Here is an 18,395-nt window from a genome sequence, read left to right as displayed (position 1 = left end):
AGTGAGCCTGTATATTACTTTCTTGGGCTGGCTACCAAAGGCCAATTAAGCAGTTAATATCTCTAGGGATGTTTCTTACTGTCAGTTCCTGGGGTTGAACTCTCCAGGACTGGTGACAGCTTTCCCAGTATGCAGCTCTCATTTTTGGAATCCTGGGCTTTCTGCCAGAGCACAACTTTATCCATTTTCAGAACACAACATACGTCAGCATGTTCGATTTGTTTTCATTCATGGCCATTTGATGAATTTTATTTTTAGTCCTATAGCATTTAGAGTAGCTTCTGTGTTGTCCAATGAGGGTAACATTTTATTATTTGTAAGCTTTTAAAATATTTTAATATTTCACAGCAATTGGCTACCAACGTAACAGCTGCTATAAAAATTAATACATGAAATTCTTGGATGCAGAAACAGAGGTATCTCTAGTTAAGCAAAGAGGTTATTTTACCTCTATATTTGGCACTGGGGTGATTGCTGCTAGAATATTGTGTCCAGTTCTGGTGTCCAGTTCAAGAAAGATGTTGATAAATTGGAGTGGGTTCAGAGAAGAGCCATAAGAATGATTAAAGGATTAGAAAACATGCCTTACTCTGATAGACTCAACTTATATTAAAAAAAGAAGGGTTGCAGTGACTTGATTACAGTCTATAAGTACCTACCTGGGGAACAAATATTTAATAATGGACCCAGTCTAGCAGAGAAAGGTATAATGCTATCCAATGTCTGCAAGTCAAAGCTAGACAAATTCAGACTGGAAATAAGGCACACTTTTTAACAGTGAGAGTAGTTACGGAGGGTTGTGGTGGATTCTACATCATTGACAATGTTTCACGATTAGATGTTTTTATAAAAGATGTGCTGTAGGAATTATTTTAGGGAAGTTCCCTGGCCCATATTATAGAAGAAGTCAGACTAGATGATCACAATGGTCCCTACTGGCCTTGGAATCTATGAATAAAATAAATAAGTAAACCTGATTCTTGTTATCAAAGTTACTCAATGTTCACAATATGGAGCTTTGAAAACACCTCTTGAACAGCAGAGAGCACATCAGGATTCTGCACGTAAAGCAGGCAAAGCTCTCAAAGCCAATTAGATCAGCATTACAGTGTCTAGCAGATAAACTTTTAAAGTTATGAATACAGATTCTTTCTGCTGAGAGTTCAACCATATTACAGCATGAGCAAACACCTTCTCTCTGTAAGGGACCAGGTCTTGGGCAGTCTTGCCTAGCAGTCACACCTGGGCTGATGTCCACAAGACAAGGATGGCTACAAGCCAGGTGTTAACAAGCAAAGGTCAGTGTAATCACTAGAGCCGGGAAGTAATTCCCAGACTGGAATTAGGAGGCCAGAGTCAGGGTCAGAGTGAGGCTGGGGTCAGAGGCCAAAGATCAGAGATAGTTACACCAGATGGCAAGAGTCAGGGTCGGAATCAGGCTGGGGTTAGAGACTGGAGATCAGAAAACAAGGTGAGGTCTGGAGTAATAGCAAGCCAAAAATCTGGACGGCTGCCTAGATAATTTCCTGGGGTGCTCTCCAGTGTTAAATAGTGAGCATAGACCAATCAGAAGGCCACAGGGTGCTGTCAATCTGGACCCTTTGGGCAGTACTTCCTGAGGCTCCTAATCTCCACAGTGCTGCTTGGAGGAGACACTGCGTGAGTTCCTGGTGGTAATGTGGGACTGTCAGCTCTCCTATGCTCTGCACACCAAGGTTCTAGTCCCATAGATCCTCACACCAGCAGTAGTCTATTTTTTGTCAAGATATAGTCAAGGTCCAGACTTCAGAGAATATAATTTGAAAAATAACTATATTATCATTGATAATAAGTAAATAAAACAATTTTTGGGTCCATTCAAAAGTGTCTGGCAGTCTGGACTTGGCCCGCAGTCCACTTAGTGACTACCCCTGCCTAACACTATCTCCCCAAAACTGATAGAAATGATGGTAGACAGTCCTAAAATTACATGCAGATAGCAGAATACCTTGCCAAGAGTCTTTCAGCAGGTGTTCATCCTGCGTTAGTACAGTATTTGAGTAAATCCAGCTCAGTACTGTATTAACTTATTAAAGCAGAATCTTTGTAAATGGGATTTAGATGGGTTTTTTTGGCCACAAATAATAAGGCCTGCCATGAGAGAGCACAGACACTCATTTAATAAAATAAAGCCTTTGCGCTTCACCCCTTTGGATTTTCTTGTAAGAGACTTCCATAGAATAGCCAAAAGTATGTGTCAATGGTCTGGCTGAGTTTCATAAATATATGATAGGCTGCTAACCTAATCTGTAGGCCTGTTCTGTGGTATTCAGACAGATGTGAGGAGAGGGGACCTGATTTGAATGAATAACAAAAAATGGTTACTAACCTTCTCGTAACTGTTTTTCTTTGAGATGTGTTGCTCATGTCCATCCAATTAGATGTGCGTGCGCTGCGTGCATGACAGCCAGAAAATTTTTCCCCTAGCAATATCCATAGGGTCAGCCTGGCTGCCCTCTGCGGTTGTGCCTTCATGCCGCTCTATAAGGGGCCCTGCCGACCCACTACCCCCTCAGTTCCTTCTTGCCAGCTTCTCCGACTGAGGGGTAGGAGGGTGAGTATTGGAATGGACATGAGCAACACATTTTGAAGAACAGTAGTTACAAGGTCAGTAACCGTATTTTCTTCGAGTGATTGCTCATGTCAATTCCAGTTAGGCAATTTCCAAGCCTAAATTTTGGAGGCAGAGTCGGAGCTTAAATGTTCACTGACTAAAGCACCGCTCTCTGAAAGGCTGCATCATCTCTGGCCTGCCGGGTAATGGCATAATGTGATGTGAACGTATGAATGGAGGACCACATCGCCACTCTGCTTATTTCCTGGGTTGGAACATGTGCCTGCCGCTGACGAAGCCTGTGCCCTGGTGGAGTGCAGTGTGAGTGGAGAGGCAGGTACCTTCACCAGGTCATAGCGTTCCTGGATGCAGGACTTGATACATGATGAAATCCTTTGGGAGGAGACCCGGAGCCCTTTCATTCTCTCCGCTAACGCAATGAACAAGTAAATGGACTTCCAGAATGGTTTGGTTCGCTCAATGTAAAAGGCTAACGCCCGGTGAACGCCCAGAGAGTGAAATCTTTGTTCCACTCTGTTTGAGCACAGCTTAGGGTAGAAAACTGCGAGAAAGATGTCCTGGTTGACATGAAACTGGGAGACAACCTTAGGGAAGAATGCTGGATGGGTTCTGAGCTGAACCTTGTGTTTGCAGAACACAGTGAAGGGAGACGCTGATGTTAGGGCCTTGAGTTCAGACACACTCCTGGCTGAGGTTATCACCACCAGAAACACCACCTTGTATGAGAGGTAGAGCAGAAAGCAGTTTCCAGAGGTTCAAAGGGCGGCCCCCGTCAGCCTGGAAAGGACCAGATTGAGGTCCCAGGCCGGGACCAGCTGTTGGACGTGTGAATATAGCCTGTCAAGACCTTTCAGGAAGCGGCTAACCATAGGGTTGGCAAAGACCAACTGGCCCTCTGCACCTGGATGGAAGGCAGAGATGGTGACCAAGTGAACCTTTATTGATGGCATGGACAGCCCTCGCTGCTTAAGACGGAGAAGGTAGTATAAGGGGAATAGACACAAGCATCAGAGACAGATGGTGTTGCGCTGACCAGATTGAAAATCTCTTCCATTTGGCCAGGTAGGTAGTCCTGGTGGTGGGTTTCCTACTGCTAAGGAGGACTTGTCTGACCGGGTCCGAACAGCAGAGCTCCATCAGGTTCAGGCATGGAGCCTCCACGTTGCGAGGTGCAACACCATGAGGTTCGGAAGCTGGAGACGGCCGTGATCCTGAATTATTAAGTCCGTGAAGAGCGGCAAGGTGACCAGGGCTTCCACAGACATTTCCAGGAGAGATGTGTACCAATGCTGTTGAGGCCAGGCTGGCGCTATCGATATCACTGAAGCTTTTCCCCCCATATCTTGAGGAGCACCAAGAGGGATGGGCGGGAATTAGGCTGACCATATAGCAAGTGTGAAAAATCAGGACAGGGGAGGGGGGTAATAGGAGCCTATATAAGAAAAATCCCCAAATATTGGGACTGTCCCTATAAAATCAGGACATCTGGTCACCCTAGCAGGAATGCATATAGGAGATAGCATCTGCAATGGAGATTCACGAAGGAGCAAAACTGTTGGCACTTCCTGTTGCATTGTGTGGTGAACAGGTCCATCACTGCCAAGAAAATGCGCTTGCCAAGGCAAGAGCTATGGGACGTTCCAGCTAACCGTCACTGGTGGTAGGAAGGAATTGAGGGGGTGATGGATTGGCAGGGCCCTATATTGAGCGCCATGAAGGCACAGCTCCAGAGCATGCCCAACCTGACCTTACAGATACTGGTAGGGGAAAAATCTTCCGGCTGTCGTGCACGCAGCATGCACACACCTAACTGGAATTGACATGAGCAATCACTCAAAGAAGAACACAATCAGATAAGAGTTCCCTGCAGTTTATGAACCACAGCTCAGGGCTATGGCAGGGAGATAGCTACAGTGTCTTAATGCACTTTCTGTTGATGAAGCTGGTTAAAATACCAAGTTAGATTATACCAATTAAATTAGTTTTGTGATCTCAGTTTAGTTTCTAGTGCAATACATGTCCTAATCACAAAGCCACCATGCAGTTTGGCAAAATTCAAGACATGTCTATCTCATATCACAGAGGACCATAGACCCCCACAGCAGGCATCTTACAGGTCAGTAAGGAGGTGTGCTGTCGGAGGTGTGTAGCAGAAACATCCACAAAATTCTACATTCTTCTTCTTTTCCAAATATTAAAATTTACACACACTCACACAAATGTGGTTTGCAAACAAAAAAAGTGCCATACACTGGATGCATATTTTTTGCCACAAATATAAAATGAAATTGAAACTGTTTACACTCAAAGAAATGCTAGTTGGAAAATACCTAATCCAAAACTGAACCAAACTGCATTCATCCCATCACAACTTGACATCTTGTGGACACAAGAGTGCCAGTTAGTACTAGGGTGTAATATAGACAACAGTACGGCCTCAATTTCAGGATGTCCAAAAGGGGTGGAATTTTCAAAAACACATACATGATTTTGGAGCACAAGTCCCACTGAAAGTCAACCGGGGTTGTGCTCCCAGGTCACTTAGGTTCTGCTGAAAACCCCAGCCAAGTCCCACACAACACCTATTTACCACTTTAGTCCAACTTAAGACTTCAAAATAGAGGCTCAAGGGGATTTAAATGGTGCATTGGCTTTGTGTAGGCCCTTTGTCCAGGGGTGAATTTCACCCATAATGATGAACTAATGGCTGGTTTCCCCAAAACCAATCATCACTGGGCATGGTGCAGTTAAAGGAAGACTACAGAACAACTCCCTCAACTAACCTCACCTTAGTTATCCAAGATGTGGGGTTACACTAGACTTTCAAATATTCATGATTCAGCTGTTATTAATTAACTGGTTAGTCTTATTTTACTTAAAATGAATTTTTAAAAATGGAAGTTAGTAAACTTTTGCCATTTGACAGAAATAATACATTTCAAAACATGGAAAGAACCCATAAAACATATAAATAATCCAGTAAATGAAAGTTTTTCTAATACAAACTACTTGTAGGATAGAAAAATTACAATTAATAATTACTAATTTGGTGTAATTTAAAATGTTTTTATTTAGGAAATGAATAGATTGGAACCCCTCCCGTATGTGATGACCAAATCTCTGGTGAACTATGCATTAGCACCAACATTCACCTTTGTTCAGAGCTGCTAAAAGGTCTCTGAACTACGTATGGCCCAATTAAGCCCTCAAAACAAGATTTAAGAGAGAGAGATAGGCTTTTTGCTATCTGAGAGATAGGCTTTTTCTGCCTAAGGATGTCTTTCACTCCTACATCTTTAGTTCTGCAAAATATCTAATGCTAAGTCAACCTTTACTCAAAGTCAAAAATAAGAGCAGAAAATGGTTCAGCATGAATTGTTCTCGTGACAAGGCTTAGGGCACAGAAACAAGCATTCTAAGTATAATGGATTCTTACTGTGATCTCATGGCCCTTTTCACATCCCACTCCATAAATGTGAACCAGCCTCAATTTATGGTTGTTGTTTAGTGATGAGTATGATGCGACAGGCCCAGATGTTTAAAGCTACTGCAGCAATTCACAGAGTTTAAGTAATAAATTACGATAAAAGGCAGTTGTATTTAAATTTGTAGTGGATTTGGCTCTGTCAAAAGTATGGAATTTTTAACTGAGGAGCATAATGCAGCAAACGTGTGATTTAGGGAACATTAAAAGTGAATCAGTTTAGGGCAGACAACCACAGTGGTAGAGTTTAAATTCCTCACATCTTCTAATCAAACTTCTCAGTATTGTCTCATTCAGTATCACTGCATGTTGCATTACATTAAGTCTGCTTGGTCTTGAAACAATTACAAGCAAAATTCTTTGGAAACTATGCAGTAGCTATGAAGTGACAAAAGGGCCAAATTTTGCTCTCACATCAATATAAATCTGCAGTAATTCTATTGATTTCACTGGCATTACTGTGTTGCAGATTTACGCTGCTGTCCATTAAGTATTTCAATTCATAAAGAGGTCAATTATTCAGTTTATAGGTGTCCATCCCAGGCACTAGTGCACATACTCAGTTGTTAAATTCACCCAAACAAAATTTCATATAAATATCAAATAGTAACTACAATGCTGTCTACAGTGACTCAAGAGCATGAGTACCAAACTCAGGGTAGACTGTTAGGAAGCAAGGCACAGGCCCCAAACTAGTTGTGAGTTCTAGACTTACATTTCACCAACCAATTATCAAGCAAACTCTTCAGGCACTATCACAGAGAGTCCCCTTGAGTACTCTAATCTACCTCATCCAGATCAGTATACCTTTGTGATAGATGGTCCCTTTCACCAAGAACCGGCAATATTCAGGTTACTCCCAATCCCAAAGGACGAGTCACTTACCCAGGTCAATTGCACTTTAGAGCTCACGCCAAAGACAATGCTTGCAGACAAACCTATAGTAAACTACATAAATATTTATTGACCAGAAAAAGGAAATATGTTATTTTACAAGGCGAAAGCAGGTAAGCATAGATACACAAATGAGTTACAATTAAATTTCAAGAGGTAATAGAAGCTTCTGTAATCAGCAAGCTCTATATATCTTTATTAGTGCTAATCCAGGCTAAACAGCTGGGGATCTCTGGCTCATTCCTAGAAACACTTTATCCCCCAGAGTTCCAGCAGCACAGGGATACCAAATTCCTTTGTTTGTGGTTTTTAATCTCCCTCATGTCATGTGCACAGAGCTGCAAAGCCAGCTAATGGGAGAAGTACACTTGCATCTTCATGGGGAGGAGAGCAAAATAACAAAAGTCGTTAGTCCTCTTGTTGATAGTATATAGTGAAATTCCAGTTGCAATGTCCCACTACAATCCATCTGGTGCTGAGGGACCATTCCTTTTGGGAAGGGTGTAACACTTTATATTGAAGATCAGCCCTTCACACTAATTAATGTCTCTCCTGTCTGGTGATTTACACAGTCACAGAGGTTCACAATATAACCACTCAAATATTACCTTACAATATGGGATACAGATGTTATAAGTGAACTTAATGTGTGCAGCAATTCACAATCATTCAATAAAGTCTAAACACTAGACACATTCTTATAATTCTAGTACCTATTGTAACAATACCAACCCACAGATGAGCCATACTAATTCCTGCCATCTATTCGTCCGTGTTCAATTGAGACATGGCGATCTTGACATTAGCTGGTACCTGGTCTACCAGGGTCACAGTAACATAGGCTTCTTCTCTCTCTGCAAGTAAGGAACTCAGAGAGAAAGACCTCCAAACCCAACATCACAGTCCTTTGGATAGTCTTATCTTCGGTTGCCTAGAAGAAAAGAGTATGTGGAAGGTTAATAAATCTGGGCTTTGACAGATCAAGGGGGAAGCAGACTCCAGAGTCCAGGGTCTTAATAGACAGTACCCTGTGAGCAGCTTCCTGCTACGAATAAAGGGGTCTTCAGCTCAACCACTGCTCTTGCAAGTATGGCAGCATGGTCAGGGGAGAGAGGCAGTCTCTCAGGTTTCCAGGTCTAACACCAGTTTGGACCTTAAAGGGTAAAAACAATGCTTTGAAGTCCACCCAGAAATTCAAATAGCCTGAAGCTCTAAGAGCACAATTTGGCCAAAGAACTTTAAACAAGCAGGAAATTTACATTTACATACAGCTAACCAATAGATTTATATCAAATAAAGATCCCAGAAAGATCATCCGCACCAACAGATGTTAGTCAATGCTCACCTTTTATTTATTATGAAGAGGAAATCTATATGTCTATATAATGATCAGGTGCATTGGTTTTCAGGCCTCTACCAATTTAGCCTCTTCCTACCCATTCACTGCATTCGAAGGATCACCTTACAGTTTTATCCTTGAGCTGGGATGGTTAACACAACTCTTTCACAAACCTGTTTATATTATTCCTCCATCAGTTGGAGAAGGTGATTATTACATAGTGAGACAAGACTTTTCCTATTATCTTCAGAAGTAGGCTTCCTATCTCCTGAGAACACTCCGCCCCAGATAGCATGCCCCCCACCCTCTGACAAACTTCTTATGAAATGGTATCTGCTCTTGTCCTCTGCCTTCCATGACATTAAGATGTATATTAGAGCCAGTGGGTGTCTCTCCAACAATAACCAATTGTAAAATGGCAAACCTACTCCTTGTTTCTATCTATATTCTTTCTAGGCTGGAAATTGAATTAAATTTTAAAAGCACTGGTGCATGACGCCTTTATGTAAATACTTTGGGACTATCTAGAAGAGTGCTTATTCTAGTCCAGCTGAATATCAAATTGCTTGTGCCTACAGGGATAATCTAATTAACCAAAATCACAGACTTCTCCCTTATTGCCATTCTCTCATCCCTTTCAACAGGTTTGAACCTCAGCCCAGAGAGCAGTTTAGAAATTAAAAGAGAGAGTTTGGGGATTTGAAAGTATCCTGTAGGGCACATTATGTATCAACAGTTTGTTCTCAGGATAGCACAAATGTCTTAACCATCAACGGTATCCTCTTCCCTTGTGTAACTGCATAATTTTATTGGCTATCCTGAGAAATGTGTGGTATTTAGTGATGTATACAATCTGTAAGTCATTTACCTTTTTGTATTGTTTCTTTATGAAATTAATACAAAAGTTAACCACAAAGAGCCTGTCTTAATATTTTTTCTTTCTCAAAAAGATGTGCAGATGTAAAATGATTAGCTGTATTCCTATTACTGTTTTTGAAATACTATAGACATTTTACTTATTTGCAAGGTGCCCATACTTCAGGGCTGCATGCATGATATGCCATTATGTTGCATCAGGAAAAACACTTGGAGAGTTTTGAAATACTAAAAAACAGAAGCAAAATAAATTTTAATACTGACCACATATTGTACAGGACATTTCACTTAACTGAGATGTACTCATTTGGAATGTTGCTGTATTAGGCTGTCTTCCCATGAACACATCTAGCCTAATGATAATTAATGATAATGTCTGCTGCTTAGCTGGAGCATAATTAATCTGAAGTCTGCATCACATGAGAGTATTTGGCCAAGATCACGTAATTAAGTCAGTGTTTCCCAGAGGGTTGTGGGTTATAAGAGAACCTCCACAGATGTGCACAAAATTATACTAACCGAAGTCTACGACACTCCACAATGCAAAAGTGCTCCTGTAGCTGTGAGTAAAGCAGCAGGTAGCTCCTTGAAAGCTACCAGCCTTAGCTGCTGCTCCCACAGCGCCCCTAAAGCAGTTTGCTACAAGAGCAGCTGACACACACAGTTCTAGAGGCTCAGCGTCAGTCAAAAGTCTAAACAGCTTTCTTCTGGTCCCATGGCATTCATCTAGCAACATGCAGTGCAACCCTCCACCCTCTACCAGCATGCAGATCTTCAGCTGAATAGGGAAGAAAAAGAGAAAGAAACTGCCTGGGAATAATGTGAGTGAACATAAATGAGTGGTGCTCACTGACTGACCCATCTCAAAGAGAGCACCACGACAAAAAGTTTACGAACCACTAGGTTAAATTCTGTCAAAGCATGCATTAAAAAGTCTGAACTTCTGTTCAAAAAAGAACTAGATAAATTCATGGAGGATAGGTCCATCAATGGCTATTAGCCAGGATTGGTGTCCCTAGCCTCTGTTTGCCAGAAGTTAGGAATGGGTGACAGGGAACGGATCCCTTGATGATTCCCTGTTCTGTTCACTCCCTCTTGGGCACCTGATATTGGCCACTCTCGCTTGACAGGATACTGGGCTGGATGGACCTTTGATCTGACCCAGTATGGCCATTCTTATAGATATTTAGGTCAGAAGGGACCATTATGATCATCTAGTCTGACCTCCTGCACAATGCAGGCCACAGAATTTCACCCACCACTCCTGCGAAAAACCTCTCATCTATGTCTGAGCTATTGACGTCCTCAAATCATGGTTTAAAGACTTCAAGGAGCAGAAAATCCTCCAGCAAGTGACCCGTGCCCCATGCTACAGAGGAAGGCGAAAAACCTCCAGGGCCTCTTCCAATCTGCCCTGGAGGAAAATTCCTTCCCGACCCCAAATATGGCGATCAGCTAAACCCTGAGCATATGGGCAAGATTCAACAGCCAGATACTACAGAAAATTCTTTCCTGGGTAACTCAGATCCCACCCCATCTAATATCCCATCACAGGCCATTGGGCCTATTTACCATGAATATTTAATGACTAAAACCATGTTATCCCATCATAGCATCTCCTCCATAAACTTATCGAGTTTAATCTTAAAGCCAGATAGATCTTTTGCCCCCACTGCTTCCCTTGGAAGGCTATTCCAAAACTTCACTCCTCAGATGGTTAGAAACCTTCGTCTAATTTCAAGTCTAAACTTCCCAATGACCAGTTTATATCCATTTGTTCTTGTGTCCACATTGGTACTGAGCTTAAATAATTCCTCTCCCTCTCCGGTATTTATCCCTCTGATATATTTATAGAGGGCAATCATATCTCCTCTCAGCCTGCTTTTGGTTAGGCTAAACAAGCCAAGCTCCTTGAGTCTCCTTTCATAAGAGAAGTTTTCGATTCCTCGGATCATCCTAGTAGCCCTTCTCTGTACCTGTTCCAGTTTGAATTCATCCTTCTTAAACATGGGAGACCAGAACTGCACACAGTATGTTCACTGTAGAAGTTGTTTCAGTTAGAAATGTATATTGGCACCCCCTGTTCTCACTTCCTACTCCTGGGCAGCCTGGCTCCATCTGAGCCACACTACCAGGCCTTCCCTGCTATTGGAGGCAGAGGAGGTTATAGAAAAATTACCTGAGGGTGCATTAACTTTTTTGAAGATTTGCTGCTAAGCATCAGCAAGTGGGGCAATGCTTTACCTCACCTCCTATTCTGTCTCCTTCCCAAGCTTCTGATTCCCATCCTCTCCTCATGGTGCCACGGAAGTAGCTGGCCCATCATATATTAATGCAGAAATCAACAAATGAGTGTGAACAGGGTTCCTTCTGCAAGCAAATGATTTCTCTGGTGGCACTATTACTCTTTAATGTTCTTAACAGTACTCCTTATATGTCCCGTTTGGTAACAGCAGTATTATTATTTGCCGCAGTCTGTTTAAAATTTCAAAAACAAATAAAAAGGAATGTAAAATATTCTGAAACAAACTGTAGTAACTGGTTGTAAATCAGTTGTGTTTGACCTTTGAGGGGGAAAATATGTAAAAGGAATATGGGAGTTTAACAGCTAAAGCTTCCACAGATGAAGATAATAAAGATAGAACTGTTCTAGTCCCATCTGTCATGATGCCTTCAGAAGCGCTTAAGGAGGAATCATCCAAGAGATGTAGTGCTTACTGCTATCAGTTAGCTACCAAGGACGTGGTGCAGAATAAGAATGAAGGACGAACATCTGTATTTTATGGTCCTTATGGAAAAAAGTCTGGCAGAATTCAATAGGGAAAAAAACCAACATGATTAAATAGAAGTGTAATAGTGTTCTATAAAAATTATGCTGGACATCTATGGAATTTCATAGAGAATGATTGTCTTTTTATAGGATTATTTTTAAACCAGTCTACAAAATTCTATAAAAGGGATATAATTTTCCAAGGAATTCCATAGGATTTTTTTTTATTTCATCATAAGGGTGCAGTACATTTTAGGAACTATTTAAATGGGAAGTTCTCTTGGTGTGTGTGGGTGGGGCAATCTTAATTTCGTAGCAACCTACTATGCATTACAGACCAGACTGTGCTTGCCCTCTGCATCCCCATCGCCCAGATGTGTAATGGAGGGCGATGTCAAAAGGAGCTTCCTGTCTCTTTTGCCCTTCACACCCTTGCTCCTTTCTGCCAGGGTCACCAGGACGACTTGGGAGGAAATGTCTAACCACAGGGTAATCCCCAATTACTTGCCAGATAGTTGGAGACTTCCAAGAAATAACACAAACACAATAATTATATTAAACAGGAGACAAATAGAACATAACAGGGTAAAACACTATTTTTAGGTTCACCGGTGCCCAAGCTGCTAATATCTGTGACTTTCCCCAGTCATGTGACTCGATGTAGCAAATGTAAGATTAGTGTCCCGTTGGTATGCATACTTTGTTGGGGCCCTTGATGACCTATGACAAGATTCTTCTCTGCAGTGGTTTAGCAGCGTGGCTCACTGGGTTCAGTACAGCCCAAAGGACTCACAAGTGGGAGGAGGTGGTAAGTCCCTCCACAGGTTTAATATGCAGCAGGTTATAAAATCCCCAAATCCTTACTCCCTGGCTGGAGGACACAGTTCAGGGAGTAGGGGGTCCCCAAAACAAGTTCCCTGACTGACTAACTAACCGATGGTGCATTCACATACTCCATGAATGATCCTCCGGTTCAGAGATGACTCTGGACTCCTCGGTCACTGCAGAGGGGCTGCTCTCTGCTGGCAGGGATCTTCTTCAGGCAGGAATCAGGCAGCTTCGGTCCCAGGATTTCCCCTCACCACAAAGGGGTTCAGGGCTCAAGGTACAGATTACACAACTGTACTAAAATCCAAACTGTCGTCTCCTACCCCAGCGTCCAGACACACTCACAGCAGGCAGCAGCCCCAAACTAGCAGACAGAGCAGAGCTGACCACATGGTGACTGGTCATACGTAGGGAGCTGGAGGGCAAACTCAGCCTGGCTGGGGAAGTTTCCCAGCAAAACTCTACAGACTGGGAATCAGTAGTGGAGAAGGAAAAGCCCAGCTGAGGGATCTTGCTTTCAGGTCCCTACAGGCCAGTTCTCAGAGAGAACCCTGCATGCAGGCCTGGGACTCACCAGCTCCCTACACACCCAGCCCTGCCCTTGCCCTGGCTGGCTCCACACTCACTCAAAAATGGCTTCTCCCCTTTCCTGAACTCCCTGGGAGGGGCATCTCACTCCTTATTGGTTGCTGGGCAGACTCTGAGTCTGCCTTGACTCCCCCTCCCTACCAGGGACAGTGTGCCTCTCCCTGAGCTGCCAGCAGACAGAGCCCCAGGAATCTAGGTAATCTTGGAGGTTACAAAATGAAAAAAAACTCACTATTCATCTGAAACAGTTTTACAATTTTGGTTTTGAGATGAACAAAGGACACCTAAAAATAAAATAAAATAAAATATTCAAGCAATAAGTTGCTCTTTGCTTTCCAAAAGAACTACTGCATCACACAACATGGGGAAGATGAAGTTAAAGTTATCATTCAAAGTTATTTAACAGCCTAAATGTTCTTTCATTCTCAACCTTAACCCCAGGAGGAAAGAAAGGAGGTACTGTCTTTAGTAGAGTTGGGCAAATAATTCACAATGAATACTCTATGAATATCACTTCTTTTGCTGTTCATGAATTGTCTGCTAACAGATTGTGATTTTCTTGAATTTATTCATTATTCAAAATCATTTGCTGAACATTTCCCCCCCCCCATTTTTCCTTACTCTAGAGATGGATCATGAACAGTTCTCCATGTACAGCCAATATTTGAAATTTGAGTTATGTTGCTTGGTTACCATTGACGAGATAAGTCACATGGTATAGTTGCTAGATGAGTACACAAGCACTTCCAGCTTGAACATTTGCAAGCATAAATGTAAAATTCAGTTTGTGCAAATATTTATGCTTGCAACTCTGAAATTTGGTTTCCACAAACTTTTGTGTCAACACAACTGAATTGCTGAAATACTTGCAGAAAACACATGCAAAAGAAATGAAAAACTAATTTTAAAAACTGGAGAAAAACTTCACTAAAATATTTGTGCACTATTTGCCACTGATATTTATTCTTCATCACCAGAGCTAAATGAAAAATCACCTCTGTAGCAGGGGCTGCATGAAGTGTGACTGTTTTAAACATATGTCTGTCATTTCTCTAGCAGCAGTAAATGAGATGCAATGGGGGAAAACTGATTGCAATACAGCACATAAACTGTAATGGTGTTGACGTAGGGCATTTCTTATGGATTGAAAAGTAGCTGGGAAAAGCTACCATTAATTCAGCCAGTCATGATTTCCCCCAAGAAATACCCAGTGCCAATGTAGTTATACAAATACTGCAAGTGGTTCCTTAGTCAAAGATCATTGGGAGTCTTACCTGTGTAAAGGCTGTAGAGGTTTGCTCAGAATAAGATAAAAATGTATGTAAATAAACAACTGATGTATGGCTTTTTAAGGGTGATGAAATTTCGTGTGGCACATGGAGGGCATTTCTAGAGACAAGTGTCACATACATTTGCCAATCAGATGGCTCAAATCATCTTTCAAAATCCAATCAGTTTATAATAATTTTCTACAAGTACAGTTGGAAAAGTTGAGAAGATCTAACTGAATACAACTTCCTTGTTGTTTGGAGAAGGGCTGTAGCTGCCATGTTTGCCAACTCTTGCAGCTCCACAGGAAAGGCTACAAATTAAAGTTGGGTTTGGGGTTTTTTGGAGGGGGGGTGGTTTTTTTAAATACAGAAGTGTGGTGGTTTCCTCACTGCCTGCTCCTCCCTTGTCATTTCTTATTAGCTAGTCACTCCTAGCAACCCTTATTAATTTTTTCTCTCCCTCACCTTGCCACACAACCCCACTCTCTCCCTTTTTACAAGGTTTGGAAGGAGAGGGGCTATTGGTTACAGCTGTCTTTTTTAAGTATCCAGCCATAGTCCCTTTTTTGTGAGCTCCTCCATGCCAGAACGTCTCAAACATTTGCTTAGAGTAAGTGTCACCACTCAGTCCTTCAAAGGGGTTTAACAACTGCCAAAGAAATTCAAGACTACTTGCAAGATTTACAGGAAAACAGGAAGTGATTAATAAAATATTGCTGGATATGATTAAATAGATTTTCAATCCTAATCAAGAAAATGTAGAGTGTTAGATCCTCCTTAGAGTATGCATGTTTGCGCATCATAAACTTTCCTTTCCTAAGACATGACCTTTAGTTGACTTTTTTCTGGCTGGGGTCAATAGTAGAACAGAATTTCATAATCTCTGACTATACTTACACATGTTTCTATTTATCTCTATTTGAGGCCAATGAGGTGAACAGGATGTCTTGACATTATTTTCTTTGATCAAGCAATTGTGCAAAATTTATATGATTTTTTTCAATTTGAATTTTTTTTCCTACTTCTATATACTCTATCCTGAGTCTGATCTCATTTGATATCTGTGTAAAAGCAAGTTGTAATTCCAGAAAAAGCAATGAAGTTGCAGCAGTGTAAAGGTAGTGTGCAGTATTGCCAATCGTAATCATTCGAACACGAGTGAGGCCCCAAAAATCATGGCTTAAAATAATGAGAATTTTAAAAATAATAGAATTTGGTTTCTTTAAATTTGCCTTCTAGTTTTGGAGCCAAAACAGCTCATTTCATTTTCAAGCTTGTCTCTGAAACCACAAGGGCTAGAAACTAAATATGAATGCTGAGATTCTCAGATAATCATAGGATTACAGAATCTGGGGCTCTAAGAAAAATACCAAGTATCATGAGTAGAAATGGTCAGGAGACCACCTCTACTGAAGAAATTTTGATTTTTCATTGAAAAAAAATCAAAAATCCCAAAACTGAAGCCAAAAAACCTACACTGTTGGGCCAAAAACCAAATATATTTGGTTTTCAGACAAAAATTTGTTTTTGCATTTTCTGATGAAAATTTTCTAAGAAAGCACTCTTGACATGAAAATTTGTATTCAGTTGAAAATCTAAAATGTCCATCAAAAAGTTTTAATGGAAAATTATTAATAAGCCTTAATCTCAAGACATGAGATAAAATCATAAGATAGCTGGCTATACTGAATGTGATGAGAGTGATAGAATTACGCCTATGATGGGTGTGGATGAGACTGTGGATGTTTTCAGAAGGGTGATGGCTCACTCTAGTTGGGGATGTGAATAGAACTCTCAATTATTCTCCCAAGTCTCTAGGTTTTTGTGTCTTTGGTTTGTTTGTTTTTTAAAGAAAGTGGAATATTAGCTGGTGGAGGTATAAACAGATGCGTGAAGGAGGAATGATATCAGAGGTAAGAGATATTTCTGTTTCCCTCACAATACATCCGCTTGCAAAATTTGGTCATAGGATCAAAAGTAGAAAATATCACAGGTACGTTTTATTTTGCTAATACTGGGTATTTCTGAATTAAATGCTAGTTAATATATATTGAACTACGTATATAACCTTGGGAATGTTCCTGTATCATAAAACGTTGGGAATTTTCCTTTAAGAGGAACTGTACTGTACGTGCATATCACCAGCAGAACTAGGTGCTAGGACTAGATATCTGTAAAGCTTGGTTTTATAAAGTTACGTCACTTTTAGTTATTGTGAGTTAAAGAGATGATTATTGCTCCAGCACTTCTCACCACCCCAATACAAATAATTTTTAAACATACCTTGCATTGTATGTATGCATTGAATGTCTCTGGTTTCACATTCTTTTTAAGTCTATTTAAAAACATGCCAAATATTTATTTTCTCTATTTCAAAAGCTAAGGTATAGTTTGCTCTCTCCTGTGGTACAGTCTGCTTTTTGGGAGCCAGGCATTACGAATCCATGTATGGAATAAGACAAGGAAGTGAATTCATAGCAGGAGCTCAGCAGAGGAAGCTGACTACTACTATTCATTCTTCATTGCTGTTTTCTTATTAAAGATAACTGAGTAGGAAGGAGCAAGCAAATAGATTGAACCAGATTAGTTATACTTCTGCACTAGTGAACAGTAAAGCTAGAGATGGGACAACAATAAGGACAAGGGACTCAATTCTGATCTCATGTATGCCAAAGTATATCTATAGTAACTCCATAAAGTGTATATAAAACTGGTATAAATGAGATTAGATCATGCCCTAGATTATCAAAACTGTGTGCATATAAGTACAGAATACGTAACTGTGCCTAATTTGCATACCTAATTACAGTAACTGAGTATGCAAATAGCCAGTTACAGTATGTGTCTAACTCATCATTTATATATGCATTTCCTACAATTGTACATGTAGCACAAGCAGGGAGAAATGGCTGAGCCCTCCCCCGGGCCTCAACCCCATTCTGGATGGATCCATTAGGGATGAGAGGATTGTTCAAAGCTTCATGCCCATTCACTCCTTGGCTCTTCTGTGGAGACTGCCAGCAAACATGCCAATTACAATAGTGGTTTTTGTTTTTCAGTTTGAACAGCTGTCCACTCAGAGTTGGACTGAGATTAAATTCATTTCACATAGCTCACCAACCAGCCACCAGTTGACACTAGATCACCACCAGCCTGGGCAGGCTTGCAGCCAAATGACAATGATAAGAAAAACTTATATCCCATTACATTTTTCTAACCACAACAGATTTCTTCAGACTGGATGCAGATTTGTTGAACTAATCTGGGAGTTTCATCCCTTGGCAATTCTCTTTGGCCTTCCTTTCCATTTTCTGGATCCCATCCATCTTATCGTCTGTTTTCAAGGCTTTCTTTGCAAAGAATTCTGTCAGCTTCCTGCCCAGTTTACTTACAGTACCTGCTCTTTTTCTTTCTGCGCTTTGAGGATTTCTCATTGTGCTACATTCAATGATCTCTCTCTCTCTCCGCCTCAGCTAGCTTGTATGGGCCCTGAGCAGTCATGCAGGAGCAAAACGAGCAGCCATTAGGTTCAGCAATCCATACATGCCAGGGAACATAGAGAGTGCTTGCTCCTACTCCTCAGGGGAGCTGTTATCTGAAAAGGGAATTAAAAGAGGCTAGGGAAAACTGGGAGCCCAGAGGAGAAAGGAGGAAGTGGGTGCAGATTGCCCAGTGCATGTGTACAAAGACAGCCCAGATCGAGGTGCCATCTCTCAACCTGTGTGTGCAAT

This window comes from Lepidochelys kempii, chromosome 6 (assembly GCF_965140285.1).
Source record: "Lepidochelys kempii isolate rLepKem1 chromosome 6, rLepKem1.hap1, whole genome shotgun sequence".
Taxonomy (NCBI): Eukaryota; Metazoa; Chordata; order Testudines; family Cheloniidae; genus Lepidochelys; species Lepidochelys kempii.
Note: the sequence above shows the minus strand (reverse complement) of the source record.